At 40.7% G+C, this 27,691-nt stretch overlaps 1 protein-coding gene and 1 long non-coding RNA gene across 5 annotated transcripts in view; one reads left to right on the top strand and one right to left on the bottom strand.

The window, feature by feature from the left end:
- The window catches only part of PLEKHM3 (pleckstrin homology domain containing M3), a 173,992-nt gene that overhangs the window by 37,504 nt on the left and 108,797 nt on the right, over positions 1-27,691 (bottom strand). The window lies entirely within an intron of this gene.
- The window catches only part of LOC118929821 (uncharacterized), a 114,253-nt gene that overhangs the window by 61,875 nt on the left and 24,687 nt on the right, over positions 1-27,691 (top strand). The window contains exon 4 of the long non-coding RNA XR_008998197.1: positions 1,277-1,327. This is a non-coding gene — a long non-coding RNA (uncharacterized LOC118929821). The remainder of the gene's footprint in view (positions 1-1,276; positions 1,328-27,691) is intronic.

The following is a 27,691-nucleotide window of genomic DNA, read 5'->3' as shown; positions in this document are numbered from 1 at the left end:
CTCACAACTGTTAGAATGGTTATTATCAAAAAAAGAAGAAATAACAAATGTTCAGGATGTGAAGGAGAGGGGACCCCTGTGTACTGTTGGTGGGAATGTAAATTGGTACAGCCACACACTATGGAAGTTCCTCAAAAAATAAAAAATAGAAATACCATATGATCCAGCAACTCCACATCTGAGTGTTTATCCAAAGAAAACAGAAATACTAACATGAAAAGATACGTGCATTCCTATGGTCACTGCAGCATTATTTACAATAGCCAAGATATGGAAGCAACTTGTGTCCCACTGATGGATGAATGGAAGAAAATGTGGCATATGTATACACACACACAAAGGGATATTATTCATCCATAAAAAGATTGTATCTTGCCATTTGTGACAACATGGATGGACCTTGAGGGGATGATGCCAAGTGAAATAAATCAGAGAAAGGCATGTAGCGTATGATCTCACTTATATGTAGAATCTTAAAAACAGACAAGAAAAACAAAAACAAAAAAGCCCAAACTCATAGAATCAGAGAACAGATTGGTGGTTGCCAGAGGTAGGGGGCAGGAGGGAATGGGGGTGGACAAAATGGGCGAAGGGTATCAAAATGTACAAACTTCCAGTCATAAAATGAATAAGTCAAGGGGAGTTCTCATATGACTTTGATTGACCAGTACCATATTACATTTGAAATTTGTTAAGAGAGGTCTTAAAAGTTCTCTTCACAAGAAAAAAAATTCTGTACCTGTAACTCTGTATGGTGATGGATCACCTACATAGACTAGACTTACGGTTAATTAGACTTGTGGTGATCATTTTGCAATATTACAAATATTCAATCATTATGTTGTACACCTAAAACTAATGTACTGTTATATGTCAATTATACCTCAATAAAAAAAAAATCTATCACAGAGATTCAGCCAAAGATGGTAACTTCTTAGAACTGAAAGAGGGGAAATAAGAGCAGAGAGGAAAGAAATATTTCAAGAAAAATATGGTGGTAATATTAGAACAGGTTGGTGATTGTGTGGGATGATGTTTGTACAATGAGTTCAACCGTATTTCGACGTTTGACTGCAAACAGCTTTTCAGCCTCATGGCTATTTCTTCTCGTGCCCCATGCCCAGGCAGGCTCTTACAAAGCCCAAGTGCTCCCCCTTTAGCACCTGCAGGAGATTCAAATCACCCAGTTTCCTGCTTTCCTGTGGGAATCCTCACCCAAGCCCACCCCTCAACTACGATAAAGCCCCGAGCCAGGCTGCTTTTCCTTGCTTTCCAGCCACTGTGGACCTGCTGGAGACTGCTCTGCTATTCCCAGGACCTCAGTTATGTGAGTGGCAAGCCTTTTCATACTTTCACGAGAACATATATATAGATATATGTAATTACGTACTTTTTGATGTTTAATAATGAATATGAGTTGCCATTTTTATAATAAATGTTCAAATTATTTTAAAAAAATGACACCTACAAGACCTGGCTTTAGAAATATACACATGTCATTTGCATATGTATACACGTTAGCATTATAAAAATGTAAAAAACCTTCATTTTTTTCATTTTATATGACCCGTGTTTTCACTTATCTGACATGTCTATTTTCACAAAAATTCTTGAAAATTGCCTATCGGTGAACTTGTCATGACTGCATTAGACTTGACACTCTTATCCAAGGAGTCCTGTGTGTCTAATCAGAATGTTCCCTGACTTATGGGTTTTTTAAGATTTTGAAGGTAACACTGCCCCATTCAATTAGAATGACTTGCGAGATATGCAGAATGTCAATAGCCATATCTAATACCAGGCAATTTAAGGTCAGTTTTTGTTTGCATAATTATCACTGAATTCTAGACATTTAATCTTATCTTTTTAAATACCTAACTGGGAGTTAGTAAGTAAGCAATCAGTTAGAATGCACATTGCATTTTCTATGGCTCTCACTTGAGTGTTTTAAATGCCCTTTTCTAGCTCTGTTCACCCAGGGCTTTTCCCTTCCTGCCCTCTCAGAATTGACTTACCTTCACTGGCTCCATCCCCCAAGGCACATTATTTGATCTTGATCACCTGCTTGGCCCTGAAATTCCAACAGTTTTAGATTGTGTTTTTGTAATCAACAGGAGGAGAAACAGTATTGGTATCTGATTTTCTTATTTATTCCTCAGACTTTCAGAGGCCACAATTATTTCACATCACCCAGGGCACTGTGCAAAGGAAATATGTTACTCAATCTGAACATTTTTTACCACTTAGTACATTGACTTTTCCTTGGATTGACACCAAACTAACTGACCTGCCTTTGACTTGGCTTTAAGAAAGAAATCAAAACTGAGGTTTTACAACAGGAGGACATTCAAAGATAAGATTAGGTTCAAAGAGAAAAACATTTTGAATTAGTATGCCCACCTGTGACATGTTCAGAGGTTCAGTGAAATCTAAATGGAGAAGTGTCCTAAAAAGGGAGGCCCAGTAAACAGTTTCCCAGAGGGCTGAGGGCAGAGTCTGTGACCTGTTCCCACATCGCACGTCCTTCACCTCACCCCCACTGCCTGCCTTTCTCTATTCTAGCATCATTGTACCACCAGACCAGAAGGGCAGAGATGACTCTCATCTAGATTGATTTGCTACTGCTGGTAGCTCTAACAAAGGGAAAACTATCAACTAGGTCAGAATTTTGTAAGAGTTATAAAGGTTTCAGTTTTCCTTTGGGCTCCCTGGACATCAGGAGCATGGCTGATTGAAAACGATTTTACTTTGTTCCCTCACAGTCCTTTTTTTTTTTTTTTTTTTAAAGTGATGAAAGCTCATCTAATTGAAACTCCAAGCAGTTGTAGAGTAGCTTTATGTCAACCGGGAGAAAAGATTTCATTGGTTATCTCTTTTATTGTATACCTATATTTCTAAATATATTTAGAAATGCAGTATAACAGATATAAAGTGCATAGATTTTTAAGTACACAACTGAATGCATTTTTGAACATGTGTGTGAAACTATTATTGTCCTACCTGTTCTCTTGGCCTCCAGCCCCATTACTCCAGCTGTTCCCCATGCCATCAGGAGAAGGATCTTACTAGAATATAAACTTGACCAAACAATAGAAATAATGATATCAACCATTATACCACCCTCACAGCAATGATGTTTAATATATGTCAGTCACTGCCTTTAGCTTTTTACTTCATTATCTCCTTTAAGATAGTACAAGTCAAGCACTTAGAACACTGGCAGGCACATAGTGAGCATTAAATAAATAAATAAATATAATTACTATTATTCACAAGAGCCTTAAAAGGTCGTATTTTTATCATTACCATTTATAAGTGATAAAATTGAGTCTTAGAAGGCTCAAGTCATTTGCCCAGGGTCATCCGCTTGGATGTGTACAGTACAGAGTTGGACTCCCAGAGGCCAAGTGCTGACCAGTATGCTTGAGTGCCTTCCTAGAGCTGGTATGTTTTAATGAAAACCCCACGAAACCTCTTCAGCCCTACAGGATGATGTCTCAACCCTGCAGTTTGCCTTACAAGGTCTTCCTGTAAGCTAGGTACAGCCTGTCTTTCCACATTTGCTTCTAGTTTTTATCTACCATGCATCTATCTCCTGCTCTCATGATGCCTGCCTACTCATTATACCCTCAGAAAGTTTAATCTTAATAACTACCATTTATTGCCATCATCATGTATGAGTACTAGCTGCTTTCTTTATTTCCAATTCTTCCTGCAACTGCCCAAAATAAGTAGTATCATACTCATTTTACAGATAAGTAAACTGAGATACAGAATGATTAAGGGACTTGTTTCATGGTTGGTGAGCCAATATGCATCAAAGCTGGAGTTTGAAGTCAGGCCTATCTGGTTTCAGTGCTTGGTCCTTCCTGTTCTATCACAGTTCCCCACAAGTCATGTGCTCCCATACCTGGCTCAAATGTCACCGGTTTCTAAAGTGTCTTTTTTGATTCTATCCACTAGTTTGCCTCATCTTGCTCCATTACCTTCCACAGATATAAACAGATCACTTGTTAAGGAGGAATGGCTCTTGTTCCCTTTCTATGCTATTATGCCTTTCCAAACGCATTCAACCTTTGCATTAGAAAAGCTGAAACTGAATATTTCTGGATATTCCTACTGCAGGCTCCAGAACCAAACATTTAAATGACAACTTTGTCCTAACAAAACAGCAAGTCTTTTACCAAATGGGGTTTATGGTCTAATGGCATGAACACGAGGACAAACGGAGACATTGCTGCCAGTTAAACACCACATGTACTTTAGCAGAACCTCTAGGGGATGTATGATTCATGAACTCCTAGGACATGTATAATTCCTGAGGGATGAGCTAGCTAGCTCTCTAAACAGGACAATGGAAGATGAAGTCTGTGGGCAGCAAGAGAAGCCATTGTAGGCAAGTTCTGAACTGATCTTGAAAAGCATTTTATCATTGGAATAATTAACATTCTTGCTGTTTATGTAGAATAAAAAATACTGAAGCATTTGAACATTTGGTATATGTCATTTCCTTCTGTACCTCAAAACTGAATATTAATGTGCAATCTGTAAAAGTCTCACAACTTGACAGGAAGTGGCCAGCTCTGCAAATGTTTTCTGACAAGTTTTGGCAGCTTTTGGTGGTGATCATTCAATCATACTTGTAATTAAGATTATAAAATGAGTTACTTAATTCTTATTCTTCTTACATAAATTTAAACTACATGTGTTTCTCTTCAAGTCCTAAGCTAAAAGCCTCATTGTTAGTGAAAAGTACAAAAATCTAACTCAGAACAGTAGAATGATGAAAATAACTTAAAAACTAAATTAAGTTGATTAAGTGATTCTAAAATTGATCTGAAGAATAAAAGAGCAGACATAGGACAGTTTTGGAAAATAAGAATATGAGGATGTGTTTGTGCTACCAGACATTGAAATATATCATAAAATTCAAGTAATTGGTACTGGCACTGGAATTGCCATTGAGGAAACAGAAGTGATTACTCAGAAACAGGCCCCAGGACACACATGTAATTAGATTATGATGAACTTGGAATCAAAAGGCAGCAGAGAAAGGATAGATTATCAAATAAATGGAGCTGAAATGACTGCTTAACCATTTGGGAAAAAATAAAGCTATATCCTCACTTTATACCATGAAGAAAAATCCCACAAACGTATTAAATTATTAAATGTATAAAACTATAAAAAAGACAAGAAGGCAAAGCATTATTTGATCTGGGTATAGGGAAAGGTTTTGCAGGCTTTAAAGCCATGGACAAAACCACACTGAGGGGAAAAATGGACAGATCTGAATACATAGGAGTAAGTTTATGTTTATCCAAAAAACATCATATACAAAACCCAAAGGCAAACAACAAAACTAGGGAAAACATCACACATCAAGTGAAGTGTGTGACAGCCTAGTATATAAGGAATGCGTATAAACTAGCTGCAAAAATAGCTTGTCCCCAAATGAACAAAAGATGTGCTGAGACAACTCATAAAAAAATACAAGTAGTAACAGACATCTAAAAGATGTTTAGTCTCACAAATAATACAAAATTGATATGCAAAGTCAAACAATAATGAGAAATCATTTTTTTTGCCTCTAAAATTACCAAAGATTTGTGTGGGTTTTTTTTTTAATGACAATGGTTTATGCACCAGTGATATGAAGGAAGAATATAGTTATACTGTTTGTAGGTATAGAGAGAATAAATTGTATGCAGAGCTTTTTAAAAATTCAAACCCTCTGGTATTATGATTAGTACACATGGTGTGGGGGTCACAGGGAAGACAGTGTAGCACAGAGAAGACATGTGGTGACTCTGGCATCTTACTACACTGATGGACAGTGACTGCAATGGGGGATGGGGGGTACTTCATAATATGGGTGAATGTACTAACCACAATGTTTTTCATGTGAAATCTTCATAAGAGTGTATATCAATGATACCTTAATTAAAAAAAAATTCAAACCCTCTGACTATAGTAGTTCCTCTTCTGAATTTATCTTAATCAGAAACTAAATGATTTCGTATAAGGATGTATATCCTAGTATTATTTATAATTAAAGTTGGAAACCTGTAAATGTCCAATAAAAAGGTAGAGGTATTAAACTATAGTGCTGGGATCTCATATGGGAATTCAAAAGAGCTAGTGCTTCTGAAGATTAAGTTTAAGAAAGCAAAGTAAAAACATGCTGCAAAAATGAGCCATGTTTTCCACCTATACATGCATAGAAGAGAACTAGCCAGATGCGTACCTAAATGTTAACTGCGGCAGTGGCCAGAGAGCTCTCTTCTGTGGACAGGCGTGTGGTTTCCTTTAATCCTCACGTCATTATGGGACCCTCACATGGGACCCTCTCTGCCATGCCACCTGGTGGTTATTTTCTCTTCGGTAACTCTCTATACGTTCCAAACTCTCTGCAATGAATATACTTTTGAAATATGGGAAAAATGCAAGTTCTAATAAAGTGAACTGGGGCCCAGAGGCCCTTGGCAATCCTGTGTTCCGTCCCGGGACAGCCTGTGGTATGGGAGCCCCTGCACCGTCCCGGGGCCTCTCACCCTTCCCCTTGGCTCTGGGTTCTCTTTCTTCGGCTTTCCGGTGTAAATCAGGGAGACCCTTGGCTTAGCGAGGGAGGGAAACCCTTGGTGCATGGGTACCATGCCAGGGCTTGTCTGGCCCACTCATTTACTTTCCTCTGCCTCCCTTTTCTCCTTCTCTCCTACCTCTAGCACCCGCTGGGAATAAGCCTGGTTTGAGGTTCTGTTTAACAAAACAGGGCATCCTGGGGTTAACTCTGGGCTTGGCCTTTCACAGTTCTATGATTAAAATGCATTTTTCAGTGGTTCTGCCTTTAAACTCAAACCCTTTTAAAGAGAAATTTAAGGAGAGCAAAACATAGGAAACAGTGCCAAATGCCAATAACATATTTTAGTTGTTTGGGGAATGGGCAGCTTTAGAAACCACACATTCCCACTTATGCAAGGGCTACTTGAGTTTTCTTCTTTATTGCTCAGTGACAGAAGCCTGGCTTTAGACCATGGTCAGAGTTGTTCTCTCTTGTTTTCTTGTTTTCTTTTTTTTTTTGTTTCTGAAAACAGTTAAAAAGGCCTGAGTTCTCACACAGAGACTTGGCTAACCCTATAGTTCTAATCAAATAAACAAAAACCATTTTCCACTGATGTGCACGTCCAGAACAAAAGGCAGATCCAAGTCTATGTCTTGGTACCTGTTATACCTGCTCCACAAGCTCAGTCATACTGAACCCTGTGCTCAGCTTGGGAGGCTCCACATGTGTGACTTCACCACCAGTTGGCAGAGCTTTGGTGGCATGTGCTCAGCTAGGTGTTCTGTCTCCTTCCTCCCAAAGAAAGTGATTGAAAAGGGAAGATAAGATGTATTGTTTTGTGACTATAACGTCCAAAGCCATGGCTGGCACAATACAAAATGGAAAGAATCCCAGAGAGCTCTCTTCTGTGGCCTTAGATCTATTCTGACTATGAGGGACTATGAACCCAAACATCAGAGTCCAATGAGGAGGTGGTCCTTCTCAGCCCCCACCGTCATAGCTAGATTAAGGTGTGGCTAAGTCAGCCCCGGGGCACAAATGGGCAAACTGTACTATATTATCACCAAATAAATTGGGAATAAGGTGCCAGTGAGCTTAGGTTTCCACACCTACTCCTTATATTACTGGCAAATGTGAACTAGTACTGTTTGAAGATAAGTAGATAGCAGTAAAAACTTTATAAATGACTTACTGAACATTTTGGTGGCAAGCATGTGTAAGGTACACAGAGCAATTACAAGCCAGAGAAATAATCACAGAATGAAGCAACTGACTGTACTCTGAGTTAGCGATCAACTAACATGGTTGCAAGATATGAATTTTATTACATAAAGGTTAAAGTCAACTGACTTGGTAAAAATTGCAAATAAAAAAATAAGAGCTACAGAAAAACTGGAAAAAGATACAAATACCCTCAACAAAATACTAGCAAACTGAATCCAGCAATATAGAATTTATGCACTGTGACCAACTGGGATTTATCCCAAAAATGCAAGGTTGGCTTAACATCTGAAAATCAAACAATGTAACAAACCATATTATAGAATATAGGACAAAATCCACAGGATCATCTCAATAGATGCAAAAAAAAAAGGCATTTGACAAAAATCCAACACCTCTTACTGATTAAAAACCCTCAACAAACTAGGAAAAAGGGGAACTTCCTCAATCTGATATAGGCTCTCTCTGAAAAGCTCAGTTAATAGCATATTTAATAGTGAAAGACCATTAGAAGAGGAACTCGACAAGGATGTCTGTTTTCACCACATATTCAACATTGTACTGTGGACTTCAGCCAGAAGAATTAGGCAAGAAAAAGAAATGAAAAACTCCAAATCAGAAAGAAAGAAGAAAAACTATTTCTTGTCTCAGATGACAAGATCTGGTATATTGAAAAGTTAGAAACATTTTGCTGACATGAAAGTGATGGGGGGAAAAAACTTTTAAATATATTTTGAATAAAAGTTTGTAACTATATCCATGTATGTTGCTGCGATCTTGGAGAGACTGACTAACATCCAGTTGAGAGTTATGGAAACACTTATTAGGAAGCTTTTTCTAAATAAGTTAAAAAGATAGTGTTACTGTCAGAACATGTAACATATTTCTCATTTTCAACATAAGAAAGAGGTATATATGTATTTTTAATAACAAAATCAGTTTCTCTTTTCCTATCTACTAATGTTATTTGAATACATACTGAAAACATGTTTAAAAAGTATCAAAGAGTAGGATGCTAAATTACTAGCCTGCATAAGTGTCTACATATTTCAGCCTTGCCCCACTTCCTACAGGCACTCTAGGTGTGAAATTCTTTTATGTCTCTCAGAAAGAGAACAAAGATGACATTAGTCTGATAGGTCTGTTCCAGGTGTCTTTGTACTAGATCATGAAAGACTCCATTTGGACACAGGGCTTAGAGTCAGACCAGAAACAAGCCATTGCCATCTGCTGCTGAAACCGAGGCCACTGGGTAGCTGAGATTAAGAACCTGCACATCTCTACAAAATTCTTTAAGGCACAAGGGAAGCCATGTTAGGGACAGAGCGCTCAGATATCTTAGAATTTGTAAAATAAAAGTTCTGTGCAAGCCAATAATATCCACAGACTCCAGAGAGGGATCCAGGGATTTGGGGCTATCTCAGTCTGAGAGCTCTCTTGACTAGTTTCTACTCTCTTCCTTAGAGCATCAACTACGGCAATGATCCTGTTGTTTTGGGTTTGCTGGCCTTCAACTTGACAGATCTTCCCTTGCTAACCCAGACATATCCTGACAAACCACCTTAAATCCTCCTGGAGTGTTTGACTTTGCATCTTGTCTGTGCTTTGGCTCTACAATTACCCCTTCCAACCCAGTCTCCTTACACTGGGCATCTTATGCCTCCTGTTCTCCCATTTACAAAACTTTCTGCATCTCCAAATGGCCTCTTACTAGATCAACTCTGAAATCCTGTGTATAATAATGTGTTGGGTAAAGCAAGAAGTGAAGAAACAGAAAAATAATGGCTCGTATAATTTTTCTTAAATATGTTCAAGATTTTTTAGCTTCTCTATTCTTGTGCATCTCAGAAACAATGGCAGCCACATTAAAAAACAAAAAAACCAAAGACAATTTATGTACTTCTCAACTGTGTTCTAAGTATTCCATTTTAGAAGTGAAAATAAAACCTATCTTAGCAAATGTATGTATTTGGTAGGTTGCTTGCTCACAAGTGACTAGTTATTTCAGAGATATCTCATCTTTCAGAAGTTATTTATTAATAATTAGCATTGCAGTCCTGATAGGAAAACTATAAGCCTTAGTTTTTCTAAGAGACATAAAAGAATTTCGCAAGCAGGAGCTCTTTAATTTCCCTGAGGAAAATGCTTGAATGCACTTCAGAATGAAAGATTGGCATGATTCCATATCACCCTTTCAGAAGTACTCAAGACTGCTAGGCAACTCCAAGGAGTCATACCATGAATAGAGAGCAAGTGAGCAACGGCACCCAAATTCCATGTTTTCTGGATTAGGATAATTTCTGAAAAAGCCTTCAATTTTTACTTTTGCCAAGGACATTAAATACAAAACAAAGTCTATCATCAACTATTACCATCACCTCACAAGAAAGTAAGGGGATTCTAACACCAAAAATGTAGAAACAATGTGATTTCAGAGAAAAAAAAAAGATATTTAAAACGGAACATATGTAATATTACTAAGATGTTGCCACATTACAGTTTTCTCCCTTGAAGGACTTGATGCAAACTTCATCCAGGTAAGCCCTCAACCCAAGGAGGGAAATTGGAAATCTTCTGATAAGAGCACAAAAAATACCAATGTTTGCCAAAAACATTGCTTTAAAGTGTATTTTAATAGAAGAATCAGGATAGTGTTTCCCAAACTTTAATCATATGAAAACACCTTCATAAACGTTGTCATAGCTGCATTCCACCCATTATTTGCTAATGCTTTATTTACATTGAGTCAGTTGTTTATTTAAGTTTATTTAAAGATGAAAACCTTATATGAAGACCATAATTGGAAAACAAGTATCCCTTGCCCTTAAAATGAAGATAACACAACTGCCGGAAGGTTCTGAGCCTGTAGCCAACTCTTTAAAAGGGAGTATAGCAGGTGTTAGGGGTTCAAGTCACACCAACACCAGAATGATAGTTTTGTTTGATTTAGCCTCAAAGACAGTGGATTGAAGGTAATAGTTTTCTCATTATGTAATGAAATGTCATTTAAGCCATGTCCATGTACTGTCTAAAAGTGTCTCTAATAACTAATATCATTTTGGTAGACATTCCATGGAATCAGGTGTCTTTGCATAGTAAGAGCATTGGCTAAATCAGCCTTCCTAGGTTCAAATCCTGGGATTCTTCACTATACTAGCTGGTGACTTTGGGCAAGCTATTTCCTTCTCTGCCCAAGGTTTTCACCTAAGAAATGGGAATAACAATAATAGTCACTTCACAGGTTGGTTGTGAGGACTAAATGAGTAGATACATTTAAAGCTCTTAGAATCATAAATGACACATTTACTCTTAAACTCAAAACATTGGTTGTTCCTATTATCCACCACTTTGAAGAATACCAAATTAGGATGTTGAAGGCCTATGTTAGACATATCAGGCATATAGTAATAAGTAACATGCTTCTGGAAAGAACAGATAACTAGGGAATAAGAATCACAAATCCTTCGCTAATTTGAATTAAAATGAAAAATTTAGTACACACGCATCTAAGATAACTTATTGTCACCTTCGTTTGTTTCCTTTCATGCCCCATTTTCTTGGCCAAGAGCAAGTCTGAGTGATATATTTTTGCCTTTAAGGCATAGTACACAATGCCTTTGACACAAAAAAGTTGTACCATAGAGAAGGGCTTTCAGTGACTTAACTTTAAGTCACTACTTAGGTAGGCAAGGCCATCCCAAATATATTAAGCTTTTGATTATGAAATTGATGTCCCTCTATTTTGAGTAAACAATAGAATTAACATAGGATTTAACCCTCAGAGTGGCTACACATGCTATGACTTAATTCATATTATGAAATACAGTAAGGGAGGACTTACTCATCACTAAATCATTGAATAAATAAGCTAACATCAAAAAGCAGTAGTTCTAGGGAGCTCCTGAGATGGATTAGTTGGTCCTCAACAAGAAAGACATATATTAACATATCCTAAGCTGTTGCCTTTCATGTGTTTCATCCCTTTTGTCCCTGGAACTATATTTAGTACAGTGAGAACAACAGTGCTGCCAGGGCAGTCAAGTAGAAAGGGAGCGTATTAATTTAGTAGATCTTGGTCAAGGTTAGGACAAGAGATAGTAGACAAATACATATTTAGTTTATTACACTACAAGATAAGGTCATATTAGAAATTTATAGCAACATCTAGACCGTATATTGGGTCTACCTTGATGGAAGCCTCATTCAGAAGGATCTGGATTTTAAGATATCTGTTTTCTTCAGGCCCTGTCCGTTCACTGAAGGGCGTTTCTTCCATTTCTATAACATGCTTCTTGGTAACATCTTTATTGCAGCCCCTTCCTCTCCATTCAGCTCTGGCTGTTTTTAACTCCAGTGTCCAGTTTCGCACACTTCAGCTTCTCCTTTTTGCTGTCGTGAGTCCCCATTTTTAACTGGCCTCCCTTGCCTCTATAGACCTTTTTGTTGCTAGGCTTCTTCCCTACTGATTAGGCCAAGTTATCACCTTCATTTGTTTGGTCTTTCAGGCAGGTCTGTCAACTTTTCTATTGAGTTCTGCATTGAACATTATTTCTTTAAAATGTTATCTGTTCTTTCCTACTTCTTTTTCCTCCCACACTATTGAGGATATATTTTTTTGAAAATGTCTCCCCTCTAGTTTTATTACTGTCTGTAAGCAAAGGAATGTTCCAGATCCTAGAAATGGAATTAGGTCATATCTTTTAATTTTCCTGTGCACCTTTTCCTCAGAGCTTCTTTGAGAAGGCTTAGCTTGAGTATTTTAGGAGACCAAAAAGAGCAGAATAAGCTGAGACATGATGTAGTAAAAACTCCTTCCCCTTTCTGTACTGAGTGCATCAATTTGGGTACCTAATCAAAGACTGCGAGTGTGCAGCTTTGGAGCTCAATAAACCTTAACTAGTAGTAGTGGCTCTGGTTCTTAGTAAGTTCTACATCCCATATACAAATGGTTTCTATGCTCTGCAGTAAATTAACTCTTTTGGATCTGATTACAGTGATCTGAATGGGTCACTTATGAAAGTATAATCCAGTCCTAGGAATGTCACTTTACCACAAAAATAAGGAGCAAAACCTCCATAAACATTCATGGGGTCTACAGTATGCTGGGCACTGTTCCAGGTACTGGGAATATGGATGAACAACTCAGACAAGGTACCAGTGACTTTCTATGGGTATTTACAGATCAGGGAAATAGACTACAGTCACACTGGTTAAGAAAAAGAGGTTAAAACCATCCTATTAAGGAGTAAGGGACAGATTCATTGGTGGATGGGCCACTATGCTGACAAAAGCCCCACCCCCCTGAACTAGGGCACACACTTCAGAGTGGGCAGGAGGTTTAAAAAAAAATCCTAACCCAGCCCAAAAGATAATGGGAATCATCTGTTCTGCTCTCATGTGCAAACCTATAATTTATGGAAAGATGGGAAAGAGAAAGTCCCTGAGGAGGCCTAGCCAAGTTCTGTGGCGAAAAATCAACTGTACTCAAAGCTCAGACTGGAAGAGGTGGGGGTGGAGAGCAGCAAGAAGCCACAGCAAAAATAACATGCCTTGAGGCAGCCAGCTCCCCCCTTCTCCCCGTTTCCAGTGCCATTCCTGGGCTCCGCTGCCCTCTTCTCTTGTTCCTGCCATCCTCAGCCCTTCCTGTTCCAGGCGACTAGTTCTTCCTCTTTGTTTTTCTCTTTCTAATGAATCCCGAACTGGCTGCAGTACTCATAATTCCTGTCACAAGGTAATGGCAGCTGTATAAATTATAGGGCATTCCTAGGAAGTAGGTTGTTAAGATCAAGTGAAAATGTGTGTTAATAAAATAAAATGGAGTTACAGGAATTCTCAAATTATGGAAAGGAGGCCATTTCCTTAAATACCTGACTGTGTATAATAAATGCTTTCATATATGTGCACGCTTACATATAATTTACTACTAAGAATATGCTATAAGACCTGATAATAGAAAAGGCCATCATTCTTAATTATAATGTTACTAGCAATATCACCTCTCCAGCTCTGAGGTTTGATTTTCAGCTCTCTATCATGATGGCTACATATTGTCTTTTTTGCTTCTATTGCTCTATCTTCATTTAGCTTTATCATATTGCTTTTAAATGGAATTGTTATTAATGAGATGACTACTATTTTCAATGTTTTTTTTAATGCAGTATCAGTGACTTCTGCTGAGCCACTCGAAAAAGCATTTTTATTACACTTAATAATTTGCTAACACTCTTCAATAAAGTTTCAATATATATTTTATTAGTTTCCTTATCAGTCATGTAAGGTAAATTATTAACCATGTCAGAGATAGAGAAATTAAGACCATCTAAAATAGAAAAGACTGGTAGTACAGGCAGAAATAGGATGTAAAGTACCTGTGGTCATAGCGTACATGATAAAGCCTCATTTCAGTGTTGTAAATAACTGAACCTTGTTAATATTACAGTGAGGAACTGTCAGCAACAGCACTCAGAGCATTCACTAGATACCACACATTCTTTTCTAAGCACTTATTTGTAGCTTAACCTCACAACCTTTTGAGCTACTTTAATTATCCCTATTTTACAGGTAAGGAAACTGAGGTATAACAAATTTAAATAACTTGCTCAAAGTCACACAAGTTGTAAGGGTTGCAGCTAAGATGCAAACCCAGGCTAGTGTGCCTCCAGACTCTGTCCTCAACCCCTACGCAAACTGCCTTTCAGAGGGCATGCTATAGCTAAGCCACAGATTGCAGTTATTTATAGATTTACTTGCAAATCAGTTGTTTGACCTTGGGACAAAACAGTTCTAAAGAAAAAGATTAATTTTAGGGAGGTCTTCAGGTCACAAATGCTCATTTATGCAGTAACATAGCTTGAGTTAATGTATAGCCCCTTTTGAGTGCATCCTCATCCTCATCTTCTTCCTATAATAACTAATTAATTCTTCCACCCTACGCTTATTGGGTACTTCCTCTTGCCTGCACACTGTCCTTAGAAATCAGTCCAGGATGGATGAGATAGACTTGCATTCAAGGCTGACTCTTTCACTTAAGGATTATTGTTAAAGGCTCCTGTGAACTAGCCTAAGAACTAACCAACTTGGGTGATATTTTATTTGGGGACTGCATAACACAGTCTGGGCAAGAACCATAAAATTGCATGCTCCCTGCTCCCAGCCCGGGAACTGGGGAGACCTTCTAGATTTTGGATCTGAAGGGCTGCTCATTGCCTCCTAAATGTGTCTCCTCTCAGTTCAGAGGACTCTCTTAGCACACTGCCCATCTAGGATTTATACCTTGTTGTACAATTATTTTGAATTCAGTGCATAGTACCTAGCACTTACCAAATACTTAAAAGGTTGTAAAATAGAGTCCATTAGTTGAGGAGGGCCAGTACTTTTCTGAAGTGTTTATAATATATTTTTAAAAGAAGGTAGTATTTTTTTTTATTGTGGTAAATACACATAACATATTTACCATTTTAACCATTTTTAGGTATATCTCATGATCACTTTTGATTGGTACTACTTCACTGATTACTTTTCTAAACACTACAGCTTTTCCTCTTTTGTTAGCCATTTCATAGGTAATAAAGTTGCAATTCAGACACTAAGCCAGTTTTCCTAGTGAGCCCGGCTGGCCAGATTAGTATTTCAGAAAGAGGAGCCTTTCTCCTAGACTGGGATGACTGCAGTGCTTGCGGCGCCCCTCCCCTCCGTGCCCTTGGTGGGCTCAGAAGCTAGCTCTGAGGTCTGAAGTCTCTTTACCTCCCTCAACTTAAGCAGCTGAATCAACTTTCCTCCCCACCCCTTTCATTATCCCAGTCCATCCATCCCATTACCATCAGTGGGGTGGAGACTCACAGCTTCTAAGTGTGCTGAAGAAAACCCCAGAAGCAAGAAACTAGAATAACTTGCTTCTGCTAACAAAACAAACCAGCAAACACAGTGGGGGCCAAGACCTCACAACCGATGAGTCCCAAATCCTTCCTTATCCTGAGGAGACAGACAGCCCGCCTCTCTATTCTAAGCTCAGGCAATGTGGCTTAAGCAAACTCATAGAAGGAATGCAAGCTTCAGGATCCATTTTCAGCTTCTCCAAGATCCCCATGTGTCTTTTTATCCTTACTCCATCTTGTCCAGCCAAATGTGAAAACCTGTGTAAAGACCATTACATGTCTCACTTTGAAAGGACTTAAATGCCCTTATGAACTAACTCCTGGCTGCAATATTTGGTCCCATGGAGACAGAGAAAGCAGCAGCTAACAACAAAAAGAGTTGTTATCTCTATGTTAAATTAAACTCAGATCTGCTTAATATTTTGGCCAACTTGTACCACAACTATTTTGGCCCTTTCCACCACCCCAAAGCCTTTGTGGCCAAAATGTACCATTGTGCTGCTGTTTGACACTGTGTGCCAGCAGGCCTCTGTGCCAAAGCCAAGGAACACCCTTCCTTTGTAGGTTTTGGGGTAGCAGGAGACAGTTGCTAATTCCTTTTGTGACCACTGACTAAGAGCTGAGTGGTCAACAATTTGGTAAATTATATACACACCTAAAATGTCAGCTGCTTCAGATTTTTGCTCTCTATCCTTCCAGCCGCTGAAGGGAACCTTTTTCAGGCTGAAGGCAATTCTAGAAAAGATGGGTTTCCTAACCACATTCTGTGGGAGGGATGCTAGTACAACCAGGCATGTAGGATCCCGGGCAGCAAAGACTCATTTTTGATAAATGTATATGCCAATGATTCAAACCAATGAAAAGGGACAGGAATTAGAATTAGTCACAGCTATGAACACACACACACACACACACACACACACACACACACACACACACACAAAAGGGTGTGGGAGGAGAGGGAGAGAGAAGCTTTACCACAAAAGTCCTTTTTGGAATCAGACGAACTATAAATACATAAACACATACTGACACAGGTCAGCCATAGCTATGAATATATAATGTGCTAAATCCAAACTTCTGAAAAACAAAACAGAAAGCAAATTCATAGTATCACAAGTCCATATGTAATTAGCCTGCTTTTCATTTGGATTGTAATACATTCTGTGGGTTATCCAGTTCTTTTTTCTAGAATTTTGCTGTGTTTGACGACTACAGGTCACTGGGTTGGACAGAATTGAAATATTTTCACTGCCATGCAGTGGCTGAAACAGACGTGGAGAACTTTAAGGGCTACAGCCTATTGGGGGAACCTGGGCAGGAAGCTGGGCCTGGTCGTTACAATCACAGCACCTACACTGAGTTTCCTAGGCACTGGGGTTTTTGCCACACATGGTGCTGGCACTCCGAGGCTAGTGAGAAGTGCATTTTACCTGCTTCTCTTCCCCTCTTCCCTGTGATTCCCTCCTTCCACCCAGTGTAAGACTTGGTGGAGCTTCAGCAAAGGTGGGGTTTGGCCTTGCTGCCAGGTTGATCTCAGTATCAGTTTGTGTCTAGAAATAGAGCATGTTAGTGCTGGAAGGAAACAGCATGGTGTAGTGGTTCAGAGAATGTGCAGGGGAATCAGGCAGCTGTTTTATTTGTTAGTTTTGATAAGTCTGAAACACTTCATACAAAATTGATAAAACAGAAAAGGGGGTTGTGCTAGAACAGGACAGCTTAGGTTTGAATCCCAGCTTTTCCCCTTTACCTAGATGACTTTGGGTGAGTTCATCTCATTTATAAAAGGTGAATAATAGTACCTATCAGGGCTGTTGTGGGGCTAAAAATTGAGATAATCCATGCAGATTTGGAATAGGATTTGGCCTAAAGCAACACTCTATAATAAAAGTAATATTTTCGAGCATTCAGCAAAAAGTATCTATTATTAATCTATTTAGTACAACTCTCATTTTAGAGACAAAGATTTTAAGCACAGACATGTGACTTCGTAAAGGACAAGCCATTGTCACTGAGCGTTTCCTGAATATGCCCCTCTCTCCCCGTGACTAAAGGCTATGAAGCACAGAGGTCCCTTGCCTTCCATGAGATCGTGCCTTACCAACTTGGGCATGAAGCAAGCAAAGGATCCTGGCCCTTTCTAGCTCCTTCTGTCTGTTGGCTGATCAGTCCCCACCCCCAGCAGGCAGAGAAAGGAGAAAAAGGTGAAACTCAAATTGGTAGTTTTATTACCTGCGGCGCCCTAGACTACTTTCTCTTTACGTCCTTGACTTCTGCTCCAGCTAAGAATCCGTTCCCAAGATCCTTCCCCTCATTTCCTTTTTTCTTTATATCTAGACCTTAATGATGGCCCATTCTTTTTATTGTTCCTATGCACACCTGAGCTGCAGCAGGCTCTCTGCTGTTAGCCCAGACACAATGGTAACTCTTAGTTTACCAGATAACCTGATCAGTGCTGCCCACTAGATGGCATAACCACTAGATAACGAACCCACTAGGTGATACACTACCTTCGACACATTTTTATTGGCCGACTTTTGGGTGCTGGGCACTATTCTAACTACCTTGAATTGTAAAGTATTAAGACAATTTATCTATCTTCAGGGAATATATAAAATCAGGGTATTTCAGTTGTTTATGTGAGCTGTCCTTCAGATCATTTGTAAAATGCTTAAAACTGTTATTTAATGACAAAAAGCCAAAACATTAGTTGACCTCTGGCAAATGGAAATCTTGCCATTTGTCACTTAGAACAGAAGCGGCTGAGGTCTGGCTCTAGTTCCAGGTTCCTTGCTGTGCCTGGAGCCTGGCTACTTTATGAACACTGGCTAGGAAACTCCAGAAAGTATACATATGTAGAATTGCTTCTACAATGTAATCGTTTCTAAGGATCATAAAATCATGGAACCTCCTAGAGCTGGAAGTGGCTGTAAAAATTGCTTAATTCAAATCCTCATTTCACAAATGAGGAAATTTTAAGACCCAAGAAGTAAAGTGATAAAGGCAGTTTCTATCCAAATATGCCTCTGGTTCTCCTCTTGAGAACCGATATGGTATAAAGCCAAAACAGGAGAAAAAAGTGGTCCAAAGTTGAAGGAACTATATGAAATTGTCATTTAAAGACACCCTGTATCTTTAACACATGGGTTAACAGGATTGAGAGTAATCTCTATGACCTTAATGCAGGGTTAAGTTAAAACTCTATTAAAAAAAACAAAAAACAAACTCAGCTCTTATAAAGCCATGAGAAGTGATAAGGATGGGGGTATTTTCAGAGTAAGCTGTGTTTTCCCTCCTGACTAATACCTAATAGGACACAGGCATTCAGGGAGATGCACGGAGTTTAAACACAATTCAGCATCAGTTAATTCTAAGAGTAAAAGGCCCTTCAGCTCAGCTCCCTTCCACCTCAATGTTAAAAGAAGCTAGAAAGCCAATTATGCTCACAGCGGGGCCTCTCCCCTACTGCAGGGGAAGAATGTACTGCAAATTCTATGTGTACTTTACAAGCTAGTAAAACTATAATTGCAGGTGGGCAGGAACATGGGTTCTCTCATTGCTGCCAACATTTCAGTCTTGTAAGCTCCACCCTTCTATAGCTGAGGAAATAGTATGGACATGTTTTTCTTATTTAAAGCACCAAAAATGTGTATTCTATGATTCTACAAAATTTATAGGAAGAATGTTTTTTGTTAAAATTGACAAGACTTCTGTGCACAACCCACCAAAAGGGCATGTATTCTTCAGAGAGACAGGTGCCTACCTTTTCAGGGAAACCAACACCCACCTCCTGGTCCAAGCTCTGGAGGCCTCTCTGCAAGTCCAAAGGAAGGCTGTGAGGCTGGGAGGGGAGGTCCCACTGCCTGGTGGGGAAGTTTCGGGGGTCTCAAGGTGCCAATGCCCTGTGGGCCACTGGGGAGGTCTGGTCTAGGACCACCATGGAGGCAAGAGGAAGCCTGCTGGGGCTTCCTCCTGCCCAGGGTCTCTCCCTGCCCAGGTCCCCTCTGCCTGGGTTCTCCCCCTGCCTGGGTTCCCCCTGCCCGGGTTCTCTCCACTTTCTTTACCAAGCCACTGGCTACAGCCAGATCCAGTGGCCTAGATACCCTTGCAGAATCTGAGGGGCAAAACTGGGGTACAGCAAATATTACCTCTGAGGTAAGGGCAGTGGTCTAGGGTGCACAGATGCAATGTCTTAGAGATGCTAAAGAAAGCCACAGGGAGCCAGTTTGAAAGGGCCACATCTTATAGTAACATCAATACCAGCGCCTGTACCACTAGTAAAGCCTGAATCGTTTAATGTCTACATGTCAAACAGAACTCTAAGTGCCTTACATGTACTAACTCCTCCAAGCCTCACAACCTTTGGGGGAAGGTACTGTTCCTATTCCCCACCTCAGAGGTGAAGTGCTTCTAAAGAGAAGAGACTCGCCCAAGGTCACCTAGTGAGTCTGGAATGGGCTGGCATTCGAATACAGATGGCAGAGCTCCAAGGCTCCAGTTATAACCACTGTGCTGCGCAGCCCCTCTGCCAGGCCCTAGATCAGGTACCACCACACTTTTGGAGACCTTTGCTCCAGACAGGAACTTCATCCCACATTGGCCTCACATTGGCCTGCTTGTCTCCTAAAAACTGCTGACAACCATCTTAACTTTGATTTCTATTTAATTTCCCACCTCACAAAGCTGTGCCAGTGGGAGGGAATCTGATGATACCTTTAGAATATGATTTATGAACCGACAGTTGGAACAGAGGGCTTCCTTGCTATCACCTGACCTTGGTCTTCATCCTTCCTAATGTTTGCACTGTTGCCCTGACCTTGCAAAGTGACCTGGAACAGCTTGCCTGTGTCTTTGTGTATGTCCATGTTCAGAGCCCAGCTGTCAGCCTGCGCAAGTATGTCAATTAGTATCTCAAGGGTTTGGGATGGGGTCTGCAGTCTTTTGAGGAACACAGTCTAATACTAACCTCCAAATTGCTTCTCATAATTGAGCATTCATTAGTTTGATGGAACAAAAGCAGGCATTCTGTATTATAAAGCAGAGGTCAAAACCAATAGCTGTGTTTTGTTTGGCCTGCAGAGTGTTTAAATATTGAGAAATTTCACATAAAAATATGGGTTTCTGGCTTCTCTTAGAAAACAGGAAGAGAGGACAACTCTGGGGCTACTGAGTAACAGCTGTCCCCAACAGAGGGGACTATGCCCTCTGGCTTCTCATCATGACCTGAAGTCTCACCTTGGGCCAGCTTAAAGGGCACAGACGCTACTTCCCTGGCCTCTGCAGGAGTCTGAGTCAGCATAACCCTGTTCTATAGCCTTACTTCCCTCCTTTAAAATGCAGGCTGCAGTGGCTCGGCTGCCCCTCTGAAGGTCTGGTGTACTACTACAGAGCTGGGAGACATGTGCTCTGAGAGGGCAGGTGCTGGGCCTTTTCCATCCTATCCCCAGCATCTGGCACAGTAAGTACCTGGTACATAATAAACATTTATCACTTTTTTCTTATATGGATGAATAAATGAATGACTGGCTCTCAGGAAGGGAGTGAATTTCTGAGTGACAAGAAACCTGTTCAACAGCTACAGAGGTCCAGGCTCACTGGTGCTTTGGCAGCTTTCTGAATGACCGATGCTGCTCCCCCACCTTTCCTTTATTTGTTCCATAAAGATGGCCCCTGCTGTCCCAAATGATTTTGAACCTTGTTTAAAATTCTAGGGGCAAATGTGTTGACGGTTCTCTAGGATTTAGCCAAAGATGAAAATAAACAATATGAAAAGGTGCCCCAGTCAGCCTTCTAATTTTTCCTCAGGAAGATGGGAGTGATATTACTAAAAACAGCAAGTTCCAAATGTAGATGGATATGCAAGCCACTATCACATGCAGTCAATGACTGCAGCTAGGCACACGTGCTAATACCATCTTGTGAGGCTGCTATATTTTCTGGTTCCATTTCCAGAGCATCATCAAATGAATGAACTCTGTGAAAGTGCTAGAAACTTCCTCACCTTCAAATTAAACAGAGTGTTTTGGTGACCCCTTTGGCCTCTGGTCTAGAATGGTTGGCATGAGGCACCAAGGGGTGAAACCCACCAGACATCACTAAGTTAAGCAGCATTATGGGCAGCCTTTACTAGACGTTCATGGTACACAGGCAGAGTACAGGAGTTTGACCATAATCAGTAAGAACCACTAGGCCTTTTCTGAGAAAATGGGTCCTCTCAACTTCAGGGCTCCGGGTGCCCAGTATGTGCATAATAAACCTCTGTTCAATGAATGAATGAATAAGGAGGAAACACTCAGTCAGGAGTTTGGTGATAGAGAATTGGGCTCACGTTTCAGGAGCACAGGTGGTATGGAAAGATTATAAACTCTACTCTTTGCCACTCTAGGATGGAGACTATCATAGATTTTCATTTCTGAGGAAAGTGAAGTGATCCCATCATATTTATTCCATGAGTATTTGTCGAGACAATTTATCAAAGTAATCCTGAAGCATGCAGGCAGAATGTTCTTCAGAAATGTTAAGATCAGTAATGAAACTTTCTCCTGCTTGACCCCATGACAGAAACACCATGGATTAGGCCATTGGGGGATCTGAGGCCTGAAAGTCCTCTGCCTACTCCACTCCATCTGGCTCATGTCTATAGGCCGTTGCATCTCAATTCAGAATCACAGCCTCTAGGAAGCCTTCCCTGACAGTTGTTCAGTCACCAGGTGTACCAGTTACTACTGCTACAAAACAAATTACTCCAAAACCTACTGGTTTTGCTTTTATTTATTTTATTCTCAGGTTCTGTAGGTCAGAAGTTCAGGCAGGACACAGTGGAGATGGCTTGTCTCTGTTTTATGATATCTGTAGCCTCTGCTGAGAAGACCAAGGGGGTGGTAATCATCTGGAGGTATCTTCACTCATGCCTGGAGGTCGACGGCTGTCAACCAGGACTTGGCTGGGCTGTCAGCTGGAATGACTGTATGCGGCCTCTCCATGTGGTCTCTCTGCATGGGCTAGTTTGAGCTTCCTTACAACATGGTGGCTGGTTCCAAGATGGGCATCCCCAGAGAGCATCAGACTGAAACTGTATCACCTTTGATGACCTAGCCTTTGGTCACATAACATCACTCCCATGGTCACAAGCCCACCCAAGTTCAGGGAGAGGGAGCAGAGACCCCACCTCGCAATGGGAGGAAAGTCACAGTGTAAGAAGGACGTGTAGGATGGGAGATAGGGCTGCCCCCATTGCTACAAAATATTATCTGGGTTAGATGTACTTTCCAAGTACCCTGTATTCAACTCCACTGACTAAAAAAATGCTCGTTTGCTTTTCATTAGACTGTGAGCTCAGGGAAGGGACAGCAAGTTATTCACCTTTGTCTCCTCTGTTCCCAGCACAGCGCTGGCACGCAGAAGGCATTCGACATCTATTTCTCAGACTGAACTGAGTAGAAAGGAGAAACCAGAAGGATTCCTGGGGCTCCCTTTCATGCTGGCTGTTGGTGGCATAAGGGAAGTTTGACTGGGGCAACAGAAGAATTTTGAGGGAAAAGTACCTCAACACCTTTCTGGGGCCCAAGGCTATTCCCTGTGAGTGTATCACACATGACGGGAACTTTTACTTCCTTATGCCTGTCAAGCTGTATATAGGAAGTAACTACAAGATTCATAATTAACTTCATATTTCTCTTGAGTTTTTAAAAAATAATTTTCCCCCTTGGTAGCTCTGCAAGCTTGAGATTACTCAAGAGTCTGTGTGTCTTTTCTACATACATACTCATATAGTACAGCAGAAAGAGCACTGGACAAGGAGTCAGAAAACCTCAACTTCAACCTTGGTTCTGTCACTTAGTGGAAGCTGTGTAGCTCCGGAAAGCCAGCTACTTTCTCTAGGTTTCAGTTTTCTTGCCTATAAAGTGGGTATGAAATCTCCTGCCTATCTCACAAAGTTGTACTGGGAATAATGCTTCTTAAATGATAAAGCAACATACAAATATGAGATGCTATTATTACAGGATAAGGTGCTTTTAAAACATGATCATACATTCTTTGACATGCTTCCTTTTGGAAGATGGGGTCTGATTCTCCTCTCCTTGGATGTGTGCCTGACTAGTGATTTATTTCAAATGAACAGAATGTAGCAGAAGTGAAGCTGACTTCCAAGGCAAGGTCCTAGAAAGGACAGCTTCACCTGGCTTTCATTCTCTCAGATCACTCACAAGCCAGAGATCATACCACGAGGACACTTAGGCAGCCTGCAGGGAGGCCCATCTCGGGGTGGGGAGCGGAGGCCTCCCACCAACAAATGACCAGCACCAATTTACCGGCCATGGAAGTAACCCACCTTGGAAGCAGACCCTCCAGCCCAATCTGGGCTTCTGCAGGTGGCTGGAGCCCTGACCACCATCTCAACTGTGACCTGACAGACCCTGAGCCCAAGCTACCTGTCTAAACTCTCAAATTCATGACCCACAGAAACCATGGGAGACAATGAAGTGTTACTTTTAAGAAATTACATTTTGGGGTAATTTGTTATACAGCAATAGATAACTAATACGAAGAACTATGTCCAACTAGCCAACCAATGGTATGGCAGGCATTTGTTTCTTACAATGTGATAGGTCAGTTTTCATCCACATTCTTTCTTGCCTACTCCTAGTGACTAATAACGTGTGAAGTGGCAGGCTAAGGGGTCAGGGAGAGGAGAGTACAATTCCACCTCTGGTAAGATTGACACTAGCCCTACACTATCTTTAAGTAAAATAGGCCCTCACCTAGCCAGTATTATAAGTACTATAACTGCTATTTTTTATAGGTGGGAAACAACAATAACACAAACCCCAAATCAACAGCAACAAAGGACTGTTGGAAGTCAAAGCAGAAGTGGGGGCCAGGAAATTGGACCCACAGGACAGTGAGCCCATACTGACAAAGCACCAAACCAATTCTGTGGCTACATGCTCATCTATTACCATACTGTTTATACTTGAGGGGCTCTGGAATCCTTATCTTAACCAAGCTCTTTCTCATCTGGAGGACAAAGATATCTATTCAGTATTTAAAATACACAGTTTACCTTTCTGGTCTGGTTTCCCAAGAAAGTAGTAACTTGCCCTCTGCTCACCATAGGCTCTGCAGCAGTCCCTGCCCGCCCTCCCCAGTCCTCTACTGTGTCTGCAGACCAGGTGTGTGGACGCAGTTGGGTGTGGTGCCTGGTCTGCAGGCAGACAAAGTTTTCCCTGGGCAAAGACTAACCAGCTGGCATAAAGAACAGTCTGCATCACCGCCTTGTTAATCTTCTGCTTTAACCCACTCAGCTAACTGGCATCAAAAAGCCAGTAATCATGATCAGCAGGACTCCATGGCTAAAAGGCTTCTGGGGAGGAGTCAGAGGACCTGGGCTCCAGCTCTGGCACTTAGCAGTAGTTGTCACGCCTCCCTTCCTCCCTCCACATCAGATCTCAAACACCCTGGGAGACCAAACGTGGGGCAGGAACTGTTCACTGCCTGCTCAAGATATACCTACTCTCCTGCGATATGGCGACTTTCCATTTGCTCTGCTGCCAACCTGCCAGTCCTTCAAAGAATAACATGCAGTCGCTTCCCTTCATCCCTGAAATACACACATTCACTTTTCAAAAATCCACTAATTTAAAAGACATGATTTGTCCCTTAAATAAATTATGGTCCTCTTTCCTAACTCATTAATTGGTTGGAACAACTCTGGCTAACAGCTAACAGATTTAGTGATGTTTTAATGGAGACCTCATTCTTGTCTCACCCCAATTACTCTCAAGGGCTGCTGAAGGCAGTGATGGCTACCGTGGACACAGGCGCTGGCCATGGAACATGCTTTGTGTTTCTGTTTGTTAAATCTGAATGCTCCTAATTAGTTACCCTGCCCACTACTGCCTGGAGGGACAATGATGCAGGAATCAGGGGTGCTGAGAGGCTATGGATACAGGCTTTCTGAGGCCTGAGAGCTGCTGACTTGGCTGTGAGCACAAGGCGCTGTGTTCCTGCAGGCTGAGGATTCAAAGACGTCAGTCCCCATGTGAATAAAGGTCATCACCTGTTACTTCTTTGGTGAAAGGGCGGCTGTGCTGAGGGCCCACTTTGGCTTGGCCTTTGTCTGCTGACTCTGAATAAAACCCACAGAGAACAACATTCTCTGGCTCTGTGTTTGGTGGGGCAGGGTCATGCAAAATAACTTACATCACTTTCTTAAAGAATTCAGCAAAGTATGTTTTTAAAAAGTGGCCTCGAAGTACCTTAAACACTACCTTTTGGTGACTGCACTCACCGGCCAGAAAATCTTCATGGCAGAAGCACCATTTGCACTATTTCTTCAGGAACCAATTCTGGTAAATGTTTAGGTTACACAAATGACAATTCCTAAGTTCTGTGGGTATGGCGGTTAGCAAAAAAGTTAATTGAACAGTTAGCTAGCTATTCAGGAATATTTAGTGTTCCAAAAGTCTGCAACAATGAACAACTCATTATAATTCCAATACATAAAAAAATAGGGATTTTCATTTGGTATCGGAATTCTGTGTGGTGGTGTTTTACACAGCAGCATTTCTAATTTTTTTTTTAGGAGCTTATGTTAATTAGTTTGCTTTTCTTTTGGGGACAGTAAGTGCTAGACTTCAGGGTAATATGTAAGTGTGTGTGTATCCATCCATTCATCCACTGATTCCCTGAACACTTACATGCTCAGTTGCTTAGTATGTGTTTATTGCTTCAGCATAAAACAGCTCAGACTGCTCTATGCAACTCCGGAAAGGCAGCATGCATGTGATTTACTTTCTCTTTTTTGTGGCTCTTGAGTGCTATGGGTCCTCCATTCTGGCATCCTTCCCACATCACATACCCTTACTAAGTATCTGAAATTCCAGACTTTTCCATCTTTTTTCATCACTGAACTTATCTGTTGAAGTCTTTCTCCCCTCAAATATCATCCTGTGCTTTCAACTTATTAGTAAGAAAAAAGAATTTGTACCCAAATAAAAATTTATCCCCAGATAATATTTTTCATATTAATTAGAATCTAAATTGCCTTAATCTGAAGTGGGGTCTAGTTTGGAAATGTAGGGCCTGGGGAAGGTGAACAATGGGGCAATCAGCTCCTCAGCTGGCCCCACAGAGGGGTGTGAATGTTGGGGGGTGAGGGTGGGAGGTGGAGGGAGTAGACGGCAGGGGCCACTCTGACTGCCTCACCCATGGGATCACCCAGTATCCTTTCTCATGAATCACGTACAAATAGAATCATTCAATGCTTACCTTACATATGCCCCAAAGGTGAGTAAAACCAGAAGAGTTAGTCATTAATACACATTTTAGGTTTTGTCACAGGAGCACAGGTAGCCAAAATTTAGAAGTTAAATCTCACTTTTCTTTTCAGCAAGTAGAAGTAACTTTAGAACTCATATCGCTTACCCTCTGAGGACTGACATATTAGTCCAGGGCTCTGATTTGTTCCTTAGGAGCAACTATGAGCTCTTGAGCACTGACTTACTATACTAATGCATTCTGGTAAAATGTGGAAGCCTTACCGTGTTAAACCAGTCAAGGGGATGTGAGTAAGGAGATCATTTGCTGCATACTTTGCAGGGAAAGGGGAGAGCTGCTCCCGAAAGTTAATGCCCTGAGTGTGGGTCTCTCCCTGCTGTCTCCCTGGAGCATGTCTTTCTCTTATATTCCTACCTTAAAGCCTTCCCCTGGATTTGTGGTACTGTTGGACGGACTGAAAATAACAAAACACAAATTTTTCCCTACTTCTCTTTCTCAAAGTATGAAACCAGGAAAAAGCTCTTAAAAAGCAGTGCCTCCGCTTTCCCATTCAAAATCTGCACCAATACTTGTCCATTTGTTCACGTATGCTTAGTCATCACCTGCCACATTCTTTATGAGGAGCTCTTCTATCAGTTGAAAAACCACGAGGCATTCATGCCTCCTCAAAGAAGGCTTTTCTTTGTAAGATTTTATTTTAAAAACACCTAATGGTATATGGTTAGGTTTACATTGAAAAAGCATGGATTGAATA

Source organism: Manis pentadactyla, chromosome 6, assembly GCF_030020395.1.
Source record: "Manis pentadactyla isolate mManPen7 chromosome 6, mManPen7.hap1, whole genome shotgun sequence".
In the NCBI taxonomy this organism is placed as follows: domain Eukaryota; kingdom Metazoa; phylum Chordata; class Mammalia; order Pholidota; family Manidae; genus Manis; species Manis pentadactyla.
The sequence above is the reverse complement of the archived record's forward strand: the minus strand, read 5'-3'. Positions and strand labels throughout refer to the sequence as shown.